Raw genomic sequence first — 23729 nt, 5'->3', positions numbered from 1 at the left:
AGTCCTAGGCTCTGTGGTTTAACCCACAGCGCCACCCGGGTCCCTTTGAGGTACCACTGTACAGAGTCCCAATTACAAAGCTGGGCATTGTAAGTGAGATAGGGTTCTCCTCTTGCGCTGTTTGGGGGCCCATGTTGGTGCTCTGGCAGCGGCAGCAGGAGGCCCCATTAGCTAAAGTGGTACCTCAGGTTAAGAATAGTTTCAGGTTAAGAATGGACCTCCAGAACGAATTAAGTTCTTAACCCGAGGTACCACTGTAATGGAGTCTTCCTAAATGCATGTTTAGACCAGCAGTGGGCCCTACATTTGAAAAGTTCAGAAGCCCAAAGAACGCAACATTTTTATTAATTTCTCACTCTTTGCTGTGTACGCTTTGTCTTACTTCAGCCTGCTTTTCCCGCTGTTTGAAACTTGCCTCCAAAGCGGACAGTTCATGTGTAATAATTTAGCTTTTACATTTATTATTAACTGGCTCCGTTTAGCCTCTCACTCCTCCCCTTTTTGGTTCATATCTCTGTGTGTGACGCCTTCTCTTTGGGTAGGCTGTGTGAATAACCTTCATTTTCCACATTTAATTGAATAGTTGTCATGGAAATCCCCTCACCTTTCTTCAGGAAAAAAGACACCTAAGAAGAAACGCCAGTCGTGAGCTCTGCCGCTTCTTGATAACAACAGTCATATTTATGCTTCCTTTGGCTCCATCTGTACCATACGTTTAAAGCAATATCATACTACTTTAAACAGCCATGGCTCCCCCTGCAAGAACCCCGGGAACTGTAGTTTGCTAAGGGCGTTGAGACTTGTTAGAATACTCAAACTCCTCTAGGAATTCCCGGATTGGCTTAATGATAAATCCCTCTTCCCTATGACAACTGAAAGTTAAAAACTTAAAAATGAACAATTAACAAAATTGAAGAACCCCTTTTGTATATAGTGGTACCAGTTGATAAAATATCAGCTCGGAACAGGACAATAAAGCAAAGTTGCCCCCACCAATGACAATGAATTGTTTAAATAATAATAATAATAATAATAATAATAATAATAATAATAATATTTTTATTTATTTATACCCTGCCCTCCCCGGGGCAGCTAACACCAATAAAATCACAGTAAAAAAAAAAAAAAAAACATGATAAGGGGGAAAGAAAACCAATTTAAACCAATTTAAAATACAGGTTAAAATGGAATTTAAAATGCAGCCTCATTTTAAAAGTAGCCGATAAATCAAGACCATAAGGGGAGGGAAACATAAGGGTCAGACTGAGTCCAAACCAAAGGCCAGGCAGAACAGCTCTGTCTTGCAGGCCATGTGGAAAGATGTCAGGTCCCGCAGGGCCCTAGTCTCTTGTGACAGAGCATTCCACCAAGTCGGGACCAGTACTGAAAAGGCCCTGGCCCTAGTTGAGACCAATCTAACCACCTTGCGACTTGGGACCTCCAAAGTGTTATCATTTGTGGACCTTAAGGTCCTTCGCGGGGCATATCAGGAGAGGCGGTCCCATAGGTACGTGGGTCCTAGGCCGCATAGCTGCAATCAATTGGAGGAAATTGACATAATTATTAGAACAACCAAGGTAATATCAGGGAAAAACCAATGGATTCAAGTTACAAGAAAGGAGATCCCACCTAAACATCAGGAAGAACTTTCTAACAGTAAGTGCTGTTTGACAGTGGAACAGTCTCCTTTGGGAGGTTATGGACTCTCCTTCCTTAGAGATTTTTAAGCGGAGGTTGGGTGGCCATCTGTCATGGCTACTTTAGTTGAGATTCCTGCATTGCAGGGGCTTGGACCAAATGACCTTTGGGGTACCTTCCAACTTTATGATTCTATATTTATACTGTATCTGTTGGCTCTATTGCAGAAAGGATAGATCAACTGTGCAAATTTCCAGTACAAACAATGGAGATCCATAGAGCAATGGCTTTATGAAGTTTTGTATTATCTTTTATCTGGCTTGACACTTCTGTGTTCCAATAGATGAGGTGATCTCTTATCAGGCCTTATCTGCATTATCATACCACTTCAAAGAGTCATGACTTCTTCTAAAGAATTACAGTGGTACCTCAGGTTAAGAACTTAATTCGTTCTGGAGTTCTGTACTTAACATGAAACTGTTCTTAACCTGAAGCACCATTTTAGCTAATGGGGCCTCCCGCTGCCACTGCACAATTTCTCTTTCATCCTGAAGCAAAGTTCTTAACCCGAGGTACTATTTCTGGGTTAGCAGAGCCTGTAACCTGAAGCGTCTGTAATCTGAAGCGTCTGTAACCCGAGGTACTACTGTATGGGAAACGTAGTTTGCTAAGGGTGCTAAGAGTTGTTGTGTGGCTGCTAGTCTGCCCATTGAGCTACAGTTCCCAGAGTTCCCTGGGAAGAGGGATTGACTCATAGCTGTCAATCGTCCCTTATTTGGCGGGAAACTCCCTTATCCCAGCGCCGTTTCCCGCAGTTGTCCCGGATTGATGATGTCCCAGTTTTCTGTCAATCCTACCAATGTATGTAACTCTTTACAATAGCTTTTCAACTAAATTATAAACTTTCCCCATTCTTTATTAAAGAGGTCCTCTTCTCGGTTTCTAATTCTGCCTGTAAGCTTTGCCGTCTCGACGGCGTTCATCAGTTTTGTCTGCCCCTCTTATTTGGTCGGAGTTGTAGACCCTTAGGATCATCTAGTCCAACCCCCTGCAAAACATAGTCAGTGGAAGCAAAAGCAGCATGGCTCCATCAGTGGCAGATTTATGTATCAGCTAAGCAAAATCCCTTATTTTGGCTGCTGATCCCTTATTTTCAAGGCTGCTGGTCCCTTAATTTCAAATCTGTAAGTTGACAGCTATGGATTGACTGTTAAGCTGCTCTGAGAATTGTAGTTCTGTGAGAGGAACAGGGGATCTCCTAACAAAGCTTGGCACGCATCACAAACTAAACTCCCCAGGATTTTTTTGAGGGAAGCCAGGACAGTGGTATAACAGTGCTTTAAATGTACAATGCGGAAGAAGCCATAGAGGAGATGACTTCATGGCCCAGTTAAGTGTAATGTTTCTAAGGGAGCGTAAGGAAGTTGTTGGGGGTAATATTCAGAGAAGCAGCCACTTCTTTTTAAAATAGGAACTTACTTTTGCTAAGTGCTGCAGTTGGATTCTAGCAGTTTGCTTCCAGTTGTTTGCTTTTCTTTTGCTATTGTTAAAAGCCTTGAATTACCCAGGAACCATTTTGAAGGTAATAATGGGTCTCCACAGAAAGCCCATGGAGGGCTAATCCTGCCAGGCCTGCGCTCTCTCACGCAGGTAAAGTGCTGCTGGTGCGTCGCACAGCACTCAGGTAATGAGTCCGATTTAATGCTGCCCGTAAAGGATGGAGACAGCTGCAGAGCAGAAACTGGCAATAATCAACCTAGTGAAGGAGATAGATTTCAAATCCTCTTGGCAGGACACAGAGTCAAATCAGGATTTGATCTGAAGAGGTTCACTTCAGCTTTGTTTGGAGAAGGTTAGCTCTTGTTGTTGTTGTGTTGTTGCTATGGAGATAATGGCAACCTAGTGTTTCTGCCTCCCCTCCCTGTACCTGCCAGCTTTTTCAAACCCACATCCACAGATTTAAGGCCAAATAAGTTGTTACATGGGCGTTAAAAGAAGGAAGAAAGGCAGCTGGGAAAGGCTTCCAGTTTGTGTAGAGGAACGAGGATGGTGATGTTTATAACTCTTTCTTCTGCCACTGTTGTAAACAAAATCTGCCCCTTTTCCCTTATGGGGTATCCAAGAGCCCGTATAGAGTCCTTACATAGGTTCCCTATTGGTAGGAGAAAATAACAGAGGCCAACCAGAGAATATCGAGAAGCAAAGCAGCTAGTAAGCCTGATCTTTATTGAACTGTTGCAACAGGGTGCTTCCCTCACATGCAGGAGAGGAGGAGGAACCCAGAACAATAGCGCACAAGGCCTTATATAGACATTTTAAATGCCCTGCCCTGGAGCTCAAGACCACCCCTCCATACATCATACCTACATCACAGAAAAAGTGGTCTACAACAGAAATTTGAATGTTGTTGTTTTTCCTGTCTGCTAGGTTATCTGATAATGCCTTATCTGATTGCCTTTCCTGGTAGTCTGGCCATTCCTTTGAGATGGTGATTACCCAATTCCTGAGACAATGGGACGGTTACCTCCCTCCCTCCCTCCTTGCAGAAAAAACATTTGGTCAGTTTGGGAGTCAAAATGGTCAGTCTTCCTGAGCTGATCTATGTACGTGCTTGGTTGGTACATTTATTATATATATAAGACCTTAAATTTTATTATTACATCACCCAAGTCCTCTTATGGTGCTGAGCCCCGATATGTGAGGCTAACATGTGCGGAGTAGGGGGTCGCCAGTTTTTGGGGGCCAGTGGGCACATTTGAGATTTTGAGAAAGTGCCCTGATCTCCAGGTGGGAAGAGATGCAACATTAGGGATGGGGCCAACTCGCACCCTCTCCTACCCTTCCTTACCCTCTCCTCTAGGGATGGGTGAATTTGTCAGTTTCAGTTTGCACAAGAAGAGCCCTGATGGATCAGGCCAGCATCTCGTTCACACAGTGGCCAACCAGATGCCCACTAGACTCCCCCAATCAGGACTTGAGCGCCACAGCAGCCTTCCTTCCTGCCATTTCCAACAGCTGTCCTTCAGAAGCATAATGCCTCTTGTGCGAAAACCTGCAGCCGAATCACAAATGCATGATTGCCAAAATCACAAGCCGGGGACTGTATGGTGTCATATCCTCTAAACTTTTGAGGTAGGAGGGGGAACAATAGGAAACTTAATCTTCTTCCTGTCACAGCACACTCTGCTTCTTACACACAATGGAGTAGGTTGTTCGTAAGCTCTCTTGCAGAGAGCGCACTCCATTTTGAATTGGACTATGGACCTTTGTAACTTTTAAGGATTATTGCCTGCCTGATTTGCATCGCTGCCCCTGTTGAATCCTGGCAAGTCTTTTGATGTGAGTAAACCTTTTATTTTTCTTGTTAAACAATCTAAGAGTGATTTCTTTGCTAAGAGGGAATCATAGAAGGGTGAAAAGTGACCCAAATCTACCTATGCATCCTTGGATATCATAATTGTTCTAGAATGTTATAAAACATTGTCTCTAAAAGATTCTAAAGATAAGCTGCGCATGGATAGTGATTTTTTAACTCTGCTGAAATAGGTATTTGCATTCTTACAAATGTAAGACGAGGACGGCTAATTGATAAATAAAATATCCCCTCTTACTCATCTTAAAACCATCCAACTCCTCTGACAGTGGAGTTAGAAAAATGAATTCAGAGATGGGCTATACGATCATCCAGCACGCGACCCTGAATCGTACTGTATTATTAAAGACATCCTTTGGCTTAAAATGTAAAGCAAGGTACATGTGACTACAAAGTAGGAGTTTGATAAGACCAAAACTGTGTAAAGTGCCTGTGAGTGCTGCAGGGTGATACAGGTTTAATTCTTAACTTTAGGAAGAGCACAACCAATTTGCAATGCACATTGGCCAATTTAATGGATGTGAAATTGCACATTGTGTATCCTGCCCTTTGACTGGAATCCTTGAATGGACTGACAAATGCAATGGGGTACATTAAAAGCCATATGCTTGTGTGGAAGTGTGGCACCAGGAAGTCAGTTTGGAGTGAGGGCAGCACTTCTTGCCCTCACTTGGGTTTGGCATCATGATGCCATTGTGTAACCAAGATGGGTTACACAAGAAAAAGAAAATTGGGTGCCAAACAGAAGTGAAGTGGTATGACCAGCATAAAATAGTGAGGATCTTGAGAGATATTGAGAGCCCCCTTTTGTGTGTAGTGAAAATAGTTTCCAACAAAAGTTCAAGGCACCTTTAAATCTCTCTCTCTTTTCCTGCTAGTTACAGATAGGTAGCCGTGTTTTCCTGCTAGTTGAGACTTCCCTCCTTTCAATACACCTAGAGTATAGGGTGAGGTGAGATGTTGCACTAGGTAACTGATTAAGGATCAAGCTTGTCAGTTGATTGGGACTGCTTTGATCGGCTGACAGGTGTGCTCGAAATGGATCCTAACTGGCCCATAATCATGTCCTCTTCGCATTGACAATGCCTTCACTTAAACCTGCAAAGGAGCCTATTTGCATGCAATCTGAGTGCCACAGGGCACATCCTTGCTCTCTGGCAGAGAAATGGCAAAAAAATTCTTGTGTTGGTAGCGCATCAGAAAGTCTCAGAGAAGTTTCCCTGAGGGTAACTAAAAGCACTTGGGATGTTGGCAGCTGCTGCAGAATAGCTTGGGGCCATGCTCCAGAGAGCTTTAAATGTAACTGATTACAATTCACCTCCTTTCAGACCAACTTGAGGGAAGCTGGAATAATCTGATGGGAAAAGAGGAGGAGTGCCTGGTGTGCTCTGGTCCATGGGGTCATGAAGAGTCGGACACGACTAAACGACAAAACAAACAACAAAAAGAGGGGGGAAGGCTGGTTATCTTTTGCTCATGTGTACAGTCATACCTCGGGTTGAATATGCTTCAGGTTGAGCGTTTTCAGGTTACGCTCTGCGGCGACCCAGTAGTACAGGAACGCGTTACTTCCGGGTTTCACCGCTCATGCATGCACAGACAATCAAAATGACGTCACACACATGCACGGAAGCGGCGAAACGTGACCTGTGCACGCGTAGACACTCCGTCGTGTCTTACGTTCTACTCAGGATGTGAACGGGGCTCCAGAACGGATCCCGTTCACATCCAGAGGTACCATTGTATTGAATGTTATCCCTGCCACGCCCTACTCTCTTGTTTTCAGACATCACCAAAATGTAGATTGCAAGCTCCTTGAGGCAGGGATCTTCCATTTTTTAAAGGTGCTGTTTGTATTACAGTGCAAATGCAAAACACACACACACACACACACACACACACACACAACTCTGTAATGCCCTGTGATATTTTGTATGGTGTGGTACCTTGAGTAAAGTTCCCCCAGATGAGCTAAGTGATTTTTGCAAGACTATACAGGGACTCCTTTGAGTCCCAAGGCATTCCATGGCAGGCTGAGATGAATGATAAGGGGGAAGAAGATGATGGCATGGGGGAAACAGAAGAAGAAGAAGAAGAAGAAGAAGAAGAAGAAGAAGAAGAAGAAGAAGAAGAAGAGGAGTTTGGATTTGATATCCCATTTTATCACTATCCAAAGGAGTCTCAAATCGGCTAACATTCTCCTTTCCCTTCCTCCCCCACAACAAACACTCTGTGAGGTGAGTGGGGCTGAGAGACTTCAGAGAAGTGTGACTAGCCCAAGGTCACCCAGCAGCTGCATGTGGAGGAGTGGAGACGCGAACCCGGTTCCCCAGATTACGAGTCTACCGCTCTTCCTCCCCTTTCAGGATTCCCTTGCTCCAGCTGGAGAAGCCGAACTTCCAGCTCCCCTTTATTCTCCCAGGGAGAAGAGTACAGCAAAGGAATCTGGGGAAGGCATCAACCAACTTCTGAGGAGAACTAGCTATGGAAGGGGAATTCAAAGCACCGTTGTCCAGGACCCAGTGGTGCTTCCATCACTGGGAAAACACCCATCAGACCTGACTCAGTGAGCTCCTGTGTCACCAGGCATGGGAGTCTCATGAGCAAGCATGCCTTGTCCATCTTTAAATGCTTGGAGGGTGGGCCTGCCAACCTGTTGGGGGCAACTCCGTTGCTTCCATGCTTTGCTGAACATATTGCCCTGATTTTGGACTCGTTCAGCTTGGAGCCCTGCTTCTCACCTGGCTGCCCTTGCCTTTCCCGTCATCTAGTCTGAGTGTAGCAGCTGCCGGGGACCCATCACCTGTTGCTGAGTCCTGTATCTCTTTTCTGCCTCAGTGAAGATGTCTTCCTTACTCTAAAGCGGTGGTTCTGAAAGGGTGTGGCAGGAATGGATGGCAAGTGTGGCAGGAGGATTCAAGGACAATCAAAGAAACATTTAAACATTTCAGTATAGTATGGTATCAATTTTTATTTTTTATTTTAATTTGCAGAATATGGCTAGTCAATAGCATTGTCTATTCTTCTGCTGTTCTCCACAACAGATTGTTTCAGCTCTGGCAAATATGAAAGTTCAGAAAAGAAAAAGGCTTTTGTTTGTGTAGATTAGACCTAATATAAATGAGATTACTCAGCAAAGGCAGGCTCACAACTCTCGTTGTATATAGACCTAAAGTACATATGTAAGAGGCTTGTTTATAATAATATTTTGGGAATGATCCATGTTCTTGTGTAGCTGCAATGTTTTATGCTTTTTTTGGGATTCCCCACAATCATATTATAAAGTGCAGGCAATCCTTGTTTTGTGCGTGGGTTATGTTCCAGACCCCTGTGGGCATCGGTGGAGTGCGCATAAGCCCACTCTGGCCTGTTCCGACCCCGTTCTACCCCTTCTCATGATGTCTTCACGACAATTTGGGGCTACATCCGGGTTTGGTGCCATGCGTGTGTGATCGCATGTCATTCCGATGCACCAAAATCAGTTGCCTGTAGTTTTGTTCTATGTTATAAATCAAGCACTGCTAAGAATTGTTTCATTTCGTGTTTTGGTGTTTTTCTTATCAATAAAAAACTTGATGTGGTGCAAGCAAACTTTATTCTGAAAGTGTGGTCCACAGGGGAAAAAACTGAGAACCACTGCACAAAAGAGAGAGAACCTGTTGTCGTGGGCTGGATGGGAGCCACGACTGGGGCCGGTCATCTTGTTCTGAGTTGTTCAGGGCTTTATTTGTTATTAAGAAGACCTTGGACGTGGTCTGGTCTGTGAACCAAGACCTTCCTGTGGAGCCCCTTCCTTCCACAATGTGTGGGAGACATTTCCAGGCGTTGCCTAGAAATGATTACATTGCAAACATTAGAGGGACCCCTGACCATTAGGTCCAGTTGTGGCCGACTTTGGTGTTGTGGCGCTCATCTCATTTTACTGGCCAAGGGAGCCAGCGTACAGCTTCCGGGTCATGTGGCCAGCATGATTAAGCCGCTTCTGTCCAACTAGAGCAGTGCACGGAAACGCCGTTTACCTTCCCGCCGGAGTGGTACCTATTTATCTACTTGCACTTTTGACGTGTTTTCGAACTGCTAGGTTGGCAGGAGCAGGGATCGAGCAACGGGAGCTCACCCCATCGCGGGGATTCGAACCACCGACCTTCTGCTCAGCAAGTCCTAGGCTCTGTGGTTTAACCCACAGCGCCACCCGCGTCCCATTGCGAACATTAGAAACCACTTAAAAAAAAATATGTTGGCCGGCTGGATGTATTAGATTTAATAAATTGGAGAGCTACTTTTACATTGTCCTAAGGAGGCATTTTCAGCAAAGGAGAAAAACATGGATCTTACAACTTGGCTTTGAGAAGTCATTTTTTTCTTTGCCTTCAGCTTCTGCATCAGGTGTTCCTAGCCTGGATTTTCTCCATGAACTTGGGAGCGAATGGCCAGACCTTAGTCGACAGGCTTGTCTCTTCTGCCTGAGCTGCGAGGATATTGGTGGCCATGTCCTTGTCCTTCAAAGTGGCTTGATGACAGCCAATCAAGTCCTGTGTTATGACTGGGGGTCACTGCCAAGGTCAAAGCAGCACACCTGTGGTCTTGCTTTAGCAGTTTTGATTGACAGGTTTCCAGTCCTTTGTTTCGTTTGCCCTTCTGTGTTTGAGCCCCTGTCTCGCACATCTGTCGCTGAAGGCTGTGTTTGGAGAAAGAGGGTTTTCTTCTTCTTCCCTTTTTGGAAGAGAGAAAGAGGATTCATTTGTACACTTGTGCAGATAAATATTTGCTCCTGGGTGTTTGTCTAAAATTCCCTGGAGATGGTGTGGAAAATGCATTTTCAATGGATGCAGTCATCTCTCTCTTCTTTTCTACCACCACCAATGTGTTTGCGCATGCATGGACACACATGCCTTTCTTCTTATTCTTTTAGAAGTGAGAACAGGCCTCTGAACATTTCCAAACTGGTAGCTAGAAGGTCCTCCTCCACACAGCAGATAGTAAAACTATGGCATTTGCTCCCACTAGACGTATCAGTGGCCACCAGCTTGGATATTTAAGGCATGGTGATGTTTCTTGTTGGTCACTCAATTTGAGGGAAACTGAATTGGGGAAGGACATGAGATTTTGGCTAATTTCATGGGGGTAATTAAAAATGACTATCTAGAGATGATTTGGAGTGGGGTATTGTGTGTGCGGGAATGCGGGTGGCACTGTGGGTTAAACCACAGACCCTAGGACTTGCCGATCAGAAGGTCGGTGGTTTGAATCCCCACGATGGGGTGAGCTCCCGTTGCTCGGTCCCTGCTCCTGCCAACCTAGCAGTTCGAAAGCACAACAAAGTGCAAGTAGATAAATAGGTACCACTCCGGCGGGAAGGTAAACAGCGTTTCCGTGCGCTGCTCTGGTTGGCCAGAAGCGGCTTAGTCATGCTGGCCACATGACCCAGAAGCTGTAAGCCAGCTCCCTCGGCCAATAAAGCGAGATGAGCACCGCAACCCCAGAGTCGGCCATGACTGGACCCAATGCTCAGGGGTCCCTTTACCTTTACCTTTATTGTGTGTGCGGGGAATTGAAAGGGAACCGAACTGATTTGGATCATACGTAAATCATGATTTAAAGCAGAAAACAAATGAAAGAGGTACTTATTTGCACAGTGTATAGTTAAACTTGTTCGCATAAAAGGCAGTGATAGTCACCAGCTTAGTTGACTTTAGAAGAGGATTAGGCAAGCTCATATAATACAGTGGTACCTTAGGTTACAAACGCTTTGGGTTACAAATGCTTCAAGTTACAGACTCCGCTAACCTGGAAGTAGTATGTCGGGTTAAGAACTTTACCTCAGGATGAGAACAGAAATTGTGTGGCAGCAGCGCAGCGGCAGCAGGAGGCCCCATTAGCTAAAGTAGTACTTCAGGTTAAGAACAGTTTCAGGTTAAGAACGGACCTCCGGAACGAATTAAGTTCTTAACCTGAGGTACCACTGTATAAGGCTATGCTCTACCTCCATTCCTTTGGTACTCAGGGGTAGACTGCCGCTGCACATGGATATCCCATTTTGTTACAACTCCCTGGAGCCCCATAAGGCATGACCAATGATCAGAGATGATGGGAGATGATGGGAGCAACACCTGGAGGGCCAAAGGTTCCTCACTCCTGACTTAAGTCATCTCCTCCCCCATCTAAAAATCCCCACATCCTTTTGCCTTTCTTTTCACAAGAAGGTGCCCCCATTCCCTTGATCCTTTCATACTTTCCCTGCAAATGTCTTGTTTTGTGACCAGAACGGTGCCCAGTCTTCTAAATGCAGCAGTACCATAAAATTACATAAAGCAGGCTATGGAATATGTGATTCCCCGGATGTTTCTGGACTCCAGTTCCCATCCCTGACTCTCTCCCTCTCTCTCTGTGTATGTATGCATGATTTATGCACACACACACATATGTATATGTATATGTATGTGTGTATGTGTATATGTATGTATATATGTATATGTGTATATATATACATAGATCATATATGCATGAAAAATACAGCCTTTCCCCCCAAGGAGCTTACATTTGGGAAATGCAACATGTGTCAAAGGGGGAAAAAAGCGTATGAGAGTAGCAAGTTCAGATATGCTGTTCCCTGCTCAGTGACCCTAACAAGACAGGGTTTCTTCTTGCCAAACCAGAGGGGTGGGGGGTGGGGACTCTTTTAAAGAAATCTAAAAATGAACAGATGGCAGAAGAAGGGTGGTCCAGATGCAGTGAGGTGTGAAAAGCTTGAAGACCTTTGGCTGCTTTGACCTCAGTCAGATAGAAATTCTGACAGCCATGTACTCCACAGAGAAGAAGCTGCTTTCTGTAACCAAGGGTGGGCTGAGGGCATCAGCTTGGCAGAAAGCACGAGCTGTTGGAACGTGGCAGGCCCTTTCGCATAGTTACAGCCCCACACACCTGAGGGTGGAGAAACCATGCGTGGCCTCTCAGTCCTCTGTATATGGCCCTTGAGACTCTCCCTGGGTGACAGCCTCTCTTGCCAGACTTGCTCCCTACGGTCTTCAAGTGCCCTTGCCTGGCTGGAATGTGTCCTTGGAATGGTGACAATGCCACTTGTTTCCCTGGTTGGAAAAATGTGGGTGGATGTCAGAAATGTTTGCTTGGGTGGATTACAGATGACTGCGCAAAGGTGACTCGCACCCACTTTTGCCCCTGGCCCTGCCCACCACTGGCATGCAGCCCTTGTGGAGTTACCTATTAGGGAACATGGCCCTCAGGCTGAAGAAGGCTCCTCATGCCTGTTGGAGTGAGCCCCATTTAAATCCATTGAATCCCTGTCACTGAAGTGCTCCTCGCTGCTAGGGAGGGGCCTAAGTGCTAGGATGGACAGTGAATTGACTGCGTTGACTCTGCCGCAATCACCAAGTGTGGGGGTTGCAGCCAAATCGGAAATGCATGTTTTGCTAGATAAACACAGGCCGAGTACACAGAGACTTCTTGAATTTCCTAGAGAGGACCTTTTGCGTACTGTCACTTCTTTTTCCTCCTCTGGGCAAGAACTCTGTAACAAAGGGGAAAAATACTTTATACTTCCTTCTGTCTGTGAGGAGACACTCTCTTTCCACCATGCCTCCAAGCTGACCAGATGTGCATGGCTAAAGCTCTTGCTTTCAACCATGTTAGCTAAGTCTACCAGCTTTTATTTTACCGTAGCTTAGTATTTTTCTGCATATTACTTTTGCTGTATATGCTGTCTGCATTGAAATGTAAGTAAAACCTTTTTTCATTTGTTTTACTAAAAACATGTGGCTTATTCTCTGCAATGGAGACGAAGAAGGGGAAGTTCAGCAGACCACGAAAGGGATAGAAAGATGTAATTGCCTAATTCCTAAGCTGCAAAACTTACAAGTTTTATTTTTGCTAAAAGGGCTTCACAGCCAGAATACTTATATATTTTCCCCACACATACCAGAAAGGAGGTTTAGATCTAAATCTGCAGATTTAATCCTCAATCCATCTCCCACACCATGGACTTGGTGACAGTCTGATGGGTGCAAGCAGACCCAACTTATCTGCAGAATTGCCCACTTGCAAGCCCAGCTCTGTGGCTTGGGAAGACAACAATGAAAATGACCGTGCCTGTTCCACTCTTTGAAAGGGGAGGTCAGGGGAGCAAGCATTGGGACCATGTCTTAGCTTACGATTAATCACATATCCCAGAGCTGTGCTATGAATTGTAGACTATGTAACCTGATCTGTGAGGGGGCCCTATGGTGGATTCTGGAACAAAGCCTTTCACAACTGTTGGATAGATTTAGATGAGTAGGAGAGGATGTTTTATTTAGTAATTCTTCTTCCTCTTTTTCTCACTTGTGTAAGTATGCAAATACTATTTCAGCAGAGGTAAAAAAATCACCCTCCATGAACAACTTATCTTTAGAAGCTTTTAGGACAAAGTTGCATAATCTTCTAGAACAATTATGATATCCACGGTTGCTTACTCTGACTTGTATCATCTCATTTTTAATGTTTCACTTTTAACAAACAAATCACTCTCAGGATGTTTAAGTAAACAAGAAAATATAAGGTTTACTCACATCAAAATCTTGCCAGGATTCAACAAATACAGTGATGAAAATCAGTCAGGCAATAATTCTTAAACGTTAAAAAGTCCATCGTCCAGAATGGAGTGTGTTCTCTGGAGGAGAGCTTACAGACACCCTACCCCATTGTAGGTCAGAAGAAGAGTGTGCTGTGACAGGAAGAAGAAGAGTGAATTTCTATTATTCCTCCTCCCACCAGAAAAAAAAAAAAAGAATATGACATCATAGTGTTCTGTTTATGACTCTATAGCAATCATGCTTTTGTGATTTGGCTGCAGATCTTCCCACAAGAACAGAACAACTGAGCTGAAAGTTTCAATGCTGAGTCTAGGAGTGAGAGCCAGGACAAATGGGGCTGCAAAATTAGGCCAGATGTTAGGCTCCACGAGGAGCAGGGACTTGTATGATATTGCTCAAGCTGTAACCAAGACTTAAATTTTTTAGCTATGTTTTATTACATTGATATAGTGCTTTCCTTTCATCATGGAACCTATGGTGGAGTGTCCATATCCCATTATGCAGGTGAGCACTCTGGCAAAGCCAGAATGCCTCCTGAAGCCTATGGGAGGAATTGGCTAGGACAGGGATGTCTAACCGGTCGTCCATGATCGACAGGTCGATCCCCAGGTGCTAGCGGCCGATCACGGTCTCTTTTTTCTCCGTGGGGAAAAAAGAACATCCGGCCCCACCTCCTCGCTCCGTCCTTCATTGGCGCATGATCGCAAAAATGGAAGACGGAGGGCCCTGCAGGATTTAACTTCCTTCTGCAGGACCTGTAAGACAGAGCTATTCCACCTGGCTTTCAATTTGAACTTAGCCTGATCTTTTATTCCCCTTCCTTCCCTCCCCCTCCCCTTTTTATGAAGATTACCCGCCCTGGGATCCCACAGCTAATTCTCCCCTGGTTTCTTCGCTGGCCCAAATAGGACTAATTTAGCCAGCTAGCCCTGGTGATCATCTAATGTTTATTGGATGGATTTCCCCCTAAATTGATTTCTGATTTCTGAATTTATTGTTATTCATGTTTTATACTGTATTTTATGCTGTTTTGTTGTTGCATCAATTAAGTGTTTTAAATTTGTTGTTAGCCACCCTGAGCCCAGTTTTCTGAACCGGGAAGGGCGGGGTATAAAAATATATATATATTTATTTATTTGTTTGCTGAGTGATCGTTTGGTGAGTGACTTTTTTGCCTCCCCCTCCAAAAAAAGCTCCACAACTTTGACCTCCCCCCTAAAAAATGCTCAACAACCTGGGTGCCCCCCCCCCCAAAGGATAGATCATTGCCAGTTTCTTCTTCTGGGAGTAGATCACAGTCTCTTGGGAGTTGGACGCCCCTGGGCTAGGAGACTTTGGGAGTCAGGAAATGGTGGCAAAGCTACTTCTTGGGAGTAGTGAATGGAGGTATCGCTGTCTCATGAGGCTCCCCTGTTGGGGGTCTTTAGCAGAGTGATCTTCGCTGACTCCAGTTGCCCCCAGGACCCTGAAAATACAACCCCATACATCAAAAGAGGGGTCCAAAGACTGGGATCCTGAATACAGATAGAAAGTAGTAGTTTTATTCTGTTTATTTTATTTTAGGTGGAACACAGTGGATGTAGGTTTCAAAGATGTGCTCTTGGGATGCCTGATTTCAGTTGCTCAGATACAAGAAGATAGTGAGAGTTTTATGTATTTATTGTTACATTTAAAACTCACCTGGAGTTAGCAAAACTGACGGATTTAATAAGGCATAAGTCAAAAATTTTAATTCAGAAACAATGGAAATGTTTAAATGATTATTTATACAAGCAGGGCTCAAATACGAAAGTTTGGCTGTGTCTAGACTAACCTTGTGAAGAATACAGAGAACATAAAGATTTGATTGATTATGAAAGAATCTAAGGGAAATTATTGAAGAACAGATTTAAATGCGAGCAAGACAACTAAGAGACTTGTGGTGAATGCAGTGAAAGTCTTTTATAATATTTTAGCTAAGATTTTTATATTGCAGTATTTGAAGCAAGAATTTGGTAATATCTTTTATTTTTCCTTTTCTTTTTTATTAGTTTTCATTTTGGAAAATATGTGTTTACAGTGTTATGTATTGTTCTTTGTTTCTCTTTGTTTAATTTCTATTTCTTGAAAAAATTAATAAAAATAAATAAATAAATCTCACCTTTCCTCCAAGCAGCTCAATGTGTCATGCATGGTTCTCCCTTCTTCCCATTTTATCCTTGCAATCATCTTGCAAGGTGAGCTAGGCTGAGAGAGAGCAAGGCTACCCAGGGAGCTTCAGGGCCAAGTGGAGGATTTGAACCTTGGTCTCTCAGCTCCTAGTCCAGCACTCTAACCACTTCCTGTGCCTTGTACTTTGCAGAAGAATAAATGGGCAAGCTGCAGACTGATTTTCGTCCTCCTTACTGAGACTGCATTCCGTGTGTTATTTCCATGGGATTAGAGTATCTGACCTTGTTAGAAACCTTAAAAAATCCCAGCTTCCACTGTCTGCTAGTGCCTGGGTTGCTAGGGGATTTATATATGTAAGAAAAACACTGTCAGTAAACTCTGGAATTGAGTCCTCCCACAGTAATATTTGACTGCATCCCTGTGAAAAGTAGATTCTATGCATGGTTTGTGGATCTCTTAACGGTGTTAGTGTAACACCAATTATAAATGTTAATGCAACATTCTCTTCTGTACCAAATTGTTCATAAGGTGTGCATTTTTTGGGGGGGAGGGGGGAATCCATGGAAACATTGAATTTTTTTTATATATTGCACGCTGAGGAAAGATATGATAAAATCAATATGTTTTCTCTTCTCGCCCTACACATCACTTTTTCTGCAAATTTATGCACTGAAGCAATTACCAGGGATTGATGTGGCTTGGCGCTCCTTGCATTGATTTCGAACAATCCCGTGTGCTGTGCTGTAGCTTTTCAGAAAGTCTGATCCTCAAAAGATTCACCTAATCCTTAAAATATTCCCCTGCTCCACCATTAGTGAGAGCAAAGGTTCTCACCTGCCCTGCTGGCAGAGTCTGAATTACCATTAAGGGACAGCAAGTGGTCAATTACTTAGTCCAGCATTTCCCAACCTTGGGCCTCCACTGTTTTTGGACTACAACTCCCATAATCCTCAGCTAGCAAGGCCAGTGGTCAGGGATGATGGGAATTGTAGTTCGAAAACAGCTGGAGGCCCAAGGTTGGGAAACACTGACTTAGTCTATAGGCCAGGCTTCCTCAACCTCGGCCCTCCAGATGTTTTTGGCCTACAACTCCCATGATCCCTAGCTAGCAGGACCAGTGGTCAGGGATGATGGGAATTGTAGTCTCAAAACATCTGCAGGGCCGAGGTTGAGGTAGCCTGCTATTGACCTACAAGAGCACCTTCCCCACTATCTGTCACCTTGACCTTGTTTGGGGTGCTGCCACTGGGGGCTGACCAGTTGCTGTAGGACCCCCCTGATGGGGCATTTCCAGTGGTGGTTCCCCATTTCTGGAATGCCCGCCCCCATGATGTGTATCTGTCTCCCTCATTATTGACTTTCTTTTGTTTTTTTGAAAATATGTTTCACCCAGGCATTTGATGGCTCAAATACACTGTTCCAGGCAACTCTGAGATCACTGGTGGGGAGAATATTTTAAAGTGTTTTTGGAATGTTTTTAACTGCTTTTAGAATGACTTTTAATTTTTTATTGATGCATTTGCTGCTGTGGAGGAAGGGTGGAGTAGAAATTGATTAATTGATTGATTTGCTGCTATGAATATTTTATATGGGTCCTCCCTCCCCGGCCACCCAATTTCTCAGCCATCCCTTTTCCCAATCTAGCGACCCTCACTGGTTGCTCCAGAGCAATCACCCCCCCCCCCCCCGGTTCTTCCCAGGTTGCCTGCTTGTTTCAATTGATGGAGGTGCCTGCGGATAAACAACACACTGTATATACCGTATTTTTCAGTGTATAAGACTCCCTCTATTTTGAGGGACTCCAAATTAAGAAAACACCCCCTCAGCACTACCCGTGTATAAGACGAGCCCCAATTTCAAACCTAATTTTTTGTTTAAAAAAACCTAGTCTCATACATGGAAAAATACGGTAATTCCAAACAATACCATATTAAATGATGGAAGATTCCTAATGCAGAGGTCGTCAAACTAAGGCCCACGGGCCGGATACGGCCCACCGGGCTCATTAATCCGGCCCACGAATGTTGCAGACCCTGCCACCCGCTCGGTCAGTCCCCGCGCTAAACAAAGGTCTCGCCGCACGGAGACTGACTTCTGCAACGTGGCACAGCTTCGGATCAAAAGCCACGGATGCCTCTGGGCAGGCAGCGACGCTGGCAGGAAGCTCCTGCAGCCAATCAGAAGCCGCGGATGCCTTTGGGCGCCGTCCCTTCCTTCCCACTGAGGTGGCCGAGCAGGAGGAAGCGGCAGCAGCGTGAGGGCTGCCTCTGCCACCCAGGCTAGTGGCATGGGCTCTGTGCCCCACCGAGACAGAGGATGCCAACGCTGCCGAAGACGACGCAGCGTGGGCAGCTGCGGCGTGAATGGCATAGGCGGGGAGGCCTTTTGGGAGGGGTTTTTTTCCGGGAGGCGGTGGGTCTGGCCCCCTACAAGGTCTGATGGACAGTGGACCTGCCCCCTTCTGAAAAAGTTTGCTGACCCCTGTTCCTAATGCATTCATTTCCTTTTGGATTCCAGTAATCTGGAATACCCAAATCTAGACAGAAGTTTTAAATTAGGGATAGGTAAATCAGTCTGCCTTTAGTCTGTTTTGGATTTGCTCTCCCCCCCCCCAGTGCAGTCTATCCAACACAGGGGCGTAGTAAGGGTGGGGCAGTGGGGGTGGTCTGCCCCAGGTGTCATCTCTGAAGGGGTGTGTGACAAAATCCTGGCCGGGCATAGAATCATAGAATCATAGAATCATAGAATCATAGAGTTGGAATAGACCACAAGGGCCATCGAGTCCAACCCCCTGCCAAGCAGGAAACACCATCAGAGCACTCCTGACATATGGTTGTCAAGCCTCTGCTTAAAGACCTCCAAAGAAGGAGACTCCACCACACTCCTTGGCAGCAAATTCCACTGTCGAACAGCTCTTACTGTCAGGAAGTTCTTCCTAATGTTTAGGTGGAATCTTCTTTCTTGTAGTTTGGATCCATTGCTCCGTGTCCGCTTCTCTGGAGCAGCAGAAAACAACCTTTCTCCCTCCTCTATGTGACATCCTTTTATATATTTGAACATGGCTATCATATCACCCCTTAACATCCTCTTCTCCAGGCTAAACATGCCCAGCTCCCTTAGCCGTTCCTCATAAGGCATCGTTTCCAGGCCTTTGACCATTTTGGTTGCCCTCCTCTGGACACGTTCCAGTTTGTCAGTGTCCTTCTTGAACTGTGGTGCCCAGAACTGGACACAGTACTCCAGGTGAGGTCTGACCAGAGCAGAATACAGTGGCACTATTACTTCCCTTGATCACAGCCATGCCGGATCGCACCCCCGGCTGCGCTGCTGTGCCGGATTGCACCCCCTGGGTTGATCGCCCTGCCCCCCAGGGTGGATTGCCCCACCCTGGGTGCCCAGCATGTGCACCGATCCGGGTGCCCACATGGCTAGCTCTGCCGCTGATCCAACTAAGTTTAATCAGAGTAAATCAGGCATTGCAGGGTGTCGTACTAGATGACCCTTAGGGTCCCTCCCAACTCTGTAATTCTATGATTCTATGAGGGCAGGCCCACTGAAATGTCTGGAAATGCCTAATTTCAGCCCATCCATTTCCATCGTTTGTCTCTGCGTAGAATCTACTTGGATGCAACCCATCCTGTTTCCACATTTAATCTGCAATTAAATAACAATAATACCTCAAATGTGTATTTTAGAATTTATTTTCATAATATGTGTTTCTTTATTTATGAATTTATAACCTGCACTTTCATAAAAATTTAGCAAGGTGCAGTACAACAAAAAAGGATAAAATTAACAAAATATCCAAGACAAATCAAGCATCAATAAAAGATGTGCTTTTAATATGCATATTTTAATGCACATTTTGATATACTTAGGTGTTCTACTGAATTTATTTTTGAAATCTTGTTTATTAAGTCCCACTGAATTTAATGGGCCTTCCCTCCAGATAAGTCAGCGTGGGATTGCAGCCTTGGACAGCATTACAACACTTGAGGAAGTGCATAATCTGGTTTTAAGCAAAATTCCAATTTGCACCTTCATTTGAGTGATGTGGATCAGGTCTGTTCATGCAAGAATTCACACGCATCCATTTCTTCCAGCATCCTTAGGCTGGATGGGGAGGATTTCTGAAGCATCCTTTTCCTGTTGTTAACCAGCTGTGAGGTGGTTTGAAGACTGTGCCTGGACTTACCTCTGACCAGCACTGATATTGCTGTTGCGGATGACTTATTGGCCTTCTGAGCATGCGAGACAGTAGCTGGCCTCTTCCAAAGTCTGAGGAAAAACCTGTCTGTCAGAAATTAATGGGGTGGGAATCCTAACATAAAGCAAAGCCTTGAGTGAAATTCCATGGCTTCATGGACTGTTAATTCTTTATTAGGTTTTCCTAAGACTGAGATAAAAGGCATTTTATCTTTTTTAAGGTTTGCATTAACATGTCATTGAGCTTTATAGGTACATTGATCTTCATTTGGCTAATGTGGAAAGGATAATAGAAATGTGTGTTCTTTGCAATGGCAAAGACAACTCCGTAACGCTTGGGATGGAGAGGGGGGACACTGTTATCTTGCATCGTAACAGTATCGACTTGGACACCTTGGCTGAAAGGGTTCAGAGGAGGTCTCTGAAGGGGCTGAAAGAAGGGGTGGAGGAGAATTTGGTTTTGTCCATGTTTCAAAGCACACCAGACAAACATGTAGCTCCAGGATTTATAAGCGGATCAAAATGCAATTGACAGACAGATTGCAAACTGCTCTGAATTTTGCAATGCACATTGTGTGTGTGCGCGCTATGCAATTATACCCCTCCTTTCCTTCAAAAGGGACGCGGGTGGCGCTGTGGTCTAAACCACAGAGCCTAGGACTTGCTGATCAGAAGGTCGGAGGTTCGAATCCCCGTGATGGGGTGAGCTCATGTTGCTCAGTCCCTACTCCTGCCAACCTAGCAGTTCGAAAGCACGTCAAAGTGCAAGTAGATAAATAGGTACCGCTCCGGTGGGAAGGTAAACGGTGTTTCTGTGCGCTGCTCTAGTTCGCCAGAAGTGCCTTAGTCCTGCTGGCCACATGACCCGGAAGCTGTATGCTGGCTCCCTCGGCCAATAAAGCGAGATGAGCGCCGCAACCCCAGAGTCGGCCATGACTGGACCTAATGGTCAGGGGTCCCTTTACCTTTCCTTCAAAGAGGTCAAGGTAGTATACAAGGCTCCTCCATTCCCCCTTTTGTTTCCAGAACAACCCTGAAAGTAGGTTAAGTTGAGATATGGTGGCTGCCCCTAGCTACTTAGCTCAATAGGAATTTGATCTTGGGTCTCTCTGGTCCTAGTCTGACATGCTACACCACACTGGGTCCTTGTATTTTAGGGGGAAATATACAGGGGAAATGTCTGTTTCATGCATGTAGACAAGATGCATATATTGAGAAGAGTGTGTACAAATATCTGTATAATTTAAATGTGGCTTCATTGCTTCTTAAGCAGCAGCAACTCTGTAGCAAATGGAACAGAACAGACTTCGTTTTGCATGCTTTCACAATGAAGCCACACATCCCTTGATTGAATCATAGAATATAGGATTGTAGAATTGGAAGGGACTATAAGGGTCATCTAGTCCAACCTCCTGAAAGCAAAACCTGCCAGCCCTGGCTTGGCAGATGGCATCTTTAGGGTCTTTATGCTTATTTACCCTGGAGAGCATTTAAAAAGAGAATTGGGAGTGTTTTTTTGTTTGTTTGCTACATTTATATTCCAGCTTTCCTTCCAGAAGTCTCAAAGTGGCCCACAATCTCCTTTCCCTTCCTCTCCCACAACAAACACTCTGTGAGGTGAGTGAGGCTGAGAGACTTCAGAGAAGTGTGACTAGCCCAAGGTCACCCAGCAGCTGCATGTGGAGGAGCGGGGAATCAAACCCCGTTCACCAGATTATGAGTCCACCGCTCTTAACCACTGCACCATGCTGGGATTGAGCCTGGGACCTTCTGCATTCAAAGCAGGTGTTCCATCTCTGAACTGTTGTCCCTCCCCTTAACACCCAGGGTGGAAACTCCTTTCAGACCCCAGGTGCTACACTCCTTTCTAAGCAACCTTCTGGGGGGGGGCACATGCTGGTGGTGGGCAGGGCCAGAGGTACAAATGGCCAGAGAAGCGGATGGAAACTACCTCTGTGCAGCAGGCTAGTTTCTACACATGTGCACATGCTCCTCTAGATCTAGGCAAGCAAGTGTCATTTTTCAGAGTTCATGGACACTTTCTAGGCAGGGAAACATGAACATGAGGCGTGTGTGGAGCAGAGATGGTATGGGGATGTAGCCTTGGGAGAGTCCTGAGGGCCAGATAGAGAGGCCTGGGGGGCTACATTCAGCCCCATTCATGTGGTGCACCATCCCTGAGTCTTTCCAGAAATAAGGGCCTTCCAGATGTTGTTGTTGTTGTTGTTTAGTCGTGTCCGACTCTTTGTGACCCCATGGACCAGGGCACGCCAGGCACTCCTGTCTTCCACTGCCTCCCGCAGTTTGGTCAAACTTATGCTGGTAGCTTCGAGAACACTATCCAACCATCTCATCCTCTGTTGTCCCCTTCTCCTTGTGCCCTCCATCTTTCCCAACATCAGGGTCTTTTCCAGGGAGTCTTCTCTTCTCATGAGGTGGCCAGAGTATTGGAGCCTCAGCTTCACGATCTGTCCTTCCAGTGAGCACTCAGGGCTGATTTCCTTAAGAATGGATAGGTTTGATCTTCTTGCAGTCCATGGGACTCTCAAGAGTCTCCCCCAGCACCGTAATTCAAAAGCATCAATTCTTCGGCGATCAGCCTTCTTTATGGTCCAGCTTTCACTTCCATACATCACTACTGGGAAAACCATAGCTTTTACTTTACGGACCTTTGTTGGCAAGGTGATGTCTCTACTTTTTAAGATGCTGTCTAGGTTTGTCATTGCTTTTCTCCCAAGAAACAGGCGTCTTTTAATTTTGTGGCTGCTGTCACCATCTGCAGTGATCATGGAGCCCAAGAAAGTAAAATCTCTTACTGCTTCCATTTCTTCCCCTTCTATTTGCCAGGAGGTGATGGGCCCAGTGGCCATGATCTTAGTTTTTTTGATGTTGAGCTTCAGGCCATATTTTGCGCTCTCCTCTTTCACCCTCAATAAAAGGTTCTTTAATTCCTCCTCAATTTCTGCCATCAAGGTTGTGTCATCTGCATATCTGAGGTTGTTGATATTTCTTCCGGCAATCTTAATTCCGGCTAGGGATTCATCCAGCCCAGCCTTTCGCATGATGAATTCTGCATATAAGTTAAATAAGCAGGGAGACAATATACAGCCTTGCCATACTCCTTTCCCAATTTTGAACCAATCAGTTGTTCCATATCCAGTTCTAACTGTAGCTTCTTGTCCCACATAGAGATTTCTCAGGAGACAGATGAGGTGATCAGGCACTCCCATTTCTTTAAGAACTTGCCATAGTTTGCTGTGGTCGACACAGTCAAAGGCTTTTGCATAGTCAATGAAGCAGAAGTAGATGTTTTTCTGGGACTCTCTAGCTTTCTCCATAATCCAGCGCATGTTTGCAATTTGGTCTCTGGTTCCTCTGCCTCTTCTAAATCCAGCTTGCACTTCTGGGAGTTCTCGGTCCACATACTGCTTGAGCCTTCTTTGTAGAATTCCAACTCCCATCGTCCCTGTCCATTGGCCAAGCTGGCTGGGGCTGATGGGAGTTGGAATCCAACTTCTCTTGGAGTTCCACAGCTTCCTCACTCCTGCCAGAAACAGAATTTCCAGGTTGCATTGAGGGCATTTTTAAAAAAAAATGGAATAAAGTCTCACACATTCAGGTGCCACTTATTAAGTCTGAATGCATGAACCAGCCCTGCTCTGTTTTCCACGAAAACACAACCCCCTCTATCTCTAATATGACTTCATCAACAAAGGCAGAGTGCTAGTTCACAAGTCAGAGCCCTTTTCTTTCTCTTCCATCGTAAGTGAGTAATC

General features: G+C 45.1%; 1 protein-coding gene and 1 long non-coding RNA gene across 3 annotated transcripts in view; one reads left to right on the top strand and one right to left on the bottom strand.

The window, feature by feature from the left end:
• Positions 1 to 23729, top strand: part of TMEM132B (transmembrane protein 132B) — a 354214-nt gene that overhangs the window by 59838 nt on the left and 270647 nt on the right. The gene's annotated exons all lie outside the window — the stretch shown is intronic.
• LOC308465478 lies at positions 9258 to 13849 on the bottom strand. Its single transcript, XR_013980469.1, has 2 exons — positions 13573 to 13849; positions 9258 to 9724 (listed from the first exon to the last, which is right to left on the bottom strand). It is a non-coding gene; the product is annotated as an uncharacterized lncRNA (long non-coding RNA).

The sequence above is a fragment of the Podarcis pityusensis genome (assembly GCF_964106645.2).
Source record: "Podarcis pityusensis genome assembly, chromosome: 16".
Taxonomy (NCBI): Eukaryota; Metazoa; Chordata; class Lepidosauria; order Squamata; family Lacertidae; genus Podarcis; species Podarcis pityusensis.
The sequence above is the reverse complement of the archived record's forward strand: the minus strand, read 5'-3'. Positions and strand labels throughout refer to the sequence as shown.